Here is a 2888-nt window from a genome sequence, read left to right on the forward strand (position 1 = left end):
AGCATATGTTTTCATAGACTGTTTGGCTAGGTCTTTTTAAAAAAATAAAGAATACCTCAAATTTAACTTGTTAGTGACAAAGGACACAAATACGAGTGGAGCTGGAGCGATCACCGCTCACGTATGCGACACCCTGGCGGAACTTTTACTCCCCTTCCAGATCCTGGAGCCCATACGCCACCTTCGTATAGTCACATGCCCTTCATTCTCACCCCGGCACACGCCCGGCCCCACCCACCCTGTCCGGCCCAGGCGGCGCCCACCACACACCTCTGCCTTTGCACAACTCGTGCAGCGCGCGCCCTGGATTACACACCTGCAGAATCCACGGGGTTCCAAACAGCCCGCCTCTAGCAGAACTCAGGAAACCCCACCTTTGCATGCGTGGTTTTAAAAGTTAAACAGTTTGTGATACGGGGATTCGGTGTCCATGCTTAGTGTAGTTTGAGGACTCTTACGAGATAAAAATCATCCAAGGCTTTCGTGTTCATTTAACTAGGGGCTCCCGAAGAAGAAAAGGGAGAAGATAAGTGCTGAATTTATAAGGATTGATGATAGGGGGATTTTAGGGGAGTTTTAGTTTTACTTCCGTTTATAGAATTTTACCATTGGGGATTTTTTTTTCATTCTCTGTACACACTAATTTATTTTTCCTTTAATCTTATAGGAGTATGAGACTTCTGCTGACTGGGTTTGTGGGTGTCCCATGTGCCCCGGCAGTTCAAACTTAGCTCAGAAAGCATTTTTCTTACTAAAAAAGCATTTTCTTACTGAAATGAGTCATAATTTTATTAAATGGTGAAGCACATAGGTTTCAAGACTTTATCTGGTGTTTTAAACTTTGTTTCTTAAAAGTTGAAATATAGTCTAAAACCTTATCAAAAATGTTAGTTGCTAGTAAGGTTTTAGAATTCCTTTCTTCCTGAGAAAAAAAATAACATGAAACAAAATTATTGTGATATATTTTAGTTCACAATTCTGAAAGACAAGTCATTTGCAAGTTAATATATTTTTAAAGCCAATGTTTATTTCTAGATTCTTTAATAAAGTTTCTTTTTCCACATCAGAAAGAAACATTTTAAAAAAAAATATCTGGAACAAACATTTAGAAACCACCCCTAAAGGAATTGCATTCTGTTTGGGGGATTACTTTATGAATCTAACTGGCATGATTCCCAAATTCTGAGTCTCTTTGGCACGATGAGAGTATCTGAGCCCTTCCTGAATTGAGTTCATAGTTTCTTACCCAAGATACTTAGGGGTTAGAACTGCTCTATGATTCTTAAACTCCTTTTAAGTAGAAAAATACCAAATTCAATTTTATTTCCTTTGTTCCCTTTGTGCATCATTTTCCTATATGTTTTGAGAATTTATAGTATTTTCATTCCCCAGATATTTTAGGATATAGGTTTACATTTCTCTTCCTATGTGTGACAAAAATATATTTGAGGACTAGCATAGTTTGACAAAGAGTATATATGCAGTGATTCTTACTAGGCTACTTTGCGATATATTGCCACCTGATAAATATAAGGAAGACTAGAATCAAATGGTGTTATAAATTCTTGTGTGGATAAAAATATATTTTCAAAGATATTGCAGAATGTTTACTGTAACTACATACATTTCCTTTCTCCGCTTATTACAAGTGCATTTTTAGATGACAACTTTATATTTTCCATCTCTCTCCCCCACCCCCCCTTTGAAAAATTTGCTGCATCAGTTATTTTAGCTGTGGCAGGGCTGGGATAGGGCTATATTCAGACACAGGCCTTTATTTGCAATGCACTAGACAGGGGTCAGCAAGCTTCTGTAAAGGGCCAGAGAGTAAATGTTTTAGATTTTGTAGGCTGTGTTGTATATTCTTCTACTTTCCTTTTTTTTTTTTTTTTTTAACCACACTTAAAAAATGGAAAAACTATTTTTAGCTCAAAGGCTGTATCCAGGCTGCAGGCCATAGTTGGCCAACACTAAAACAGTGATCCTCAATCTTTAGTGTGTAACAAAATCACTGGGTATGCTGTGAAAGATGCACTGTCCAAAGCAATCCCCTAAAGACTATGATTCAGTAGGTCCTAGGCAGGGCCCAGGAATCTGCATTTTAAACAAGTAACCAAATCATTTTCATGGAAATAGTCTCCAGACCACTGATTGACAGTCTTGATATTAGAGTGAGGGCAGGCTGGTTCAATACATTTTTACCTTTTGCCAGTTGTCTCTTGCTATCTTCCCCTACTCCATTCTCTTTCACCTCTCCTGGGCTAAGGATTCAGGCTCTCAATAAACCCAAATAGCTCAAGGTCATGGGAAGGTTGGTGCCAGTGACCACAGGGCTGTGGCAGCCTATTCCTTCTCCCTTTACTACCAAACTTCAGCCTCATACCTGACACTTGAAAAGAAAAAGGAATTACTTGATGACCTCCTTATTAACATCATGATTCTCCTCAGGAAAGCAGGCACTTAAAGCATTTTATTTCACTCTACCCATTGGTGAAGGGCTGATTGAAGAAAGATATATAAAAGATACATACTCTACCTTTTTTGCTTCTGGTTCCTGAGAAATCCTGGCCATGTGGTAGATCTTTAATACCTGCGATCAGTGAGTGTTGCAAAGATGAATGAGAATCATCAGTGGTGGTGACAGACCAGGCTTTAGGGGCTCAATGTCTCTAACTACGCATCTGTGCCCACCCCCTCAACCCCATTTGATTCAGAGCATTAAGAGGGAAACAATTACAGTAAACACCAAATGGCAAAACTACAGACGATTCTTAAAATCATTTCAATTAATGAATGACAGCTGGAGCATATATAATTGAAATCCATAGAGTTGAGATAAACTGCATGTTGGCTCACAGCAAATCTTTTAGTAATAACAGTGAGAGAAG

The sequence above is a fragment of the Pteropus vampyrus genome, unplaced genomic scaffold (assembly GCF_000151845.1).
Source record: "Pteropus vampyrus isolate Shadow unplaced genomic scaffold, Pvam_2.0 Scaffold24, whole genome shotgun sequence".
Lineage (NCBI taxonomy): Eukaryota > Metazoa > Chordata > Mammalia > Chiroptera > Pteropodidae > Pteropus > Pteropus vampyrus.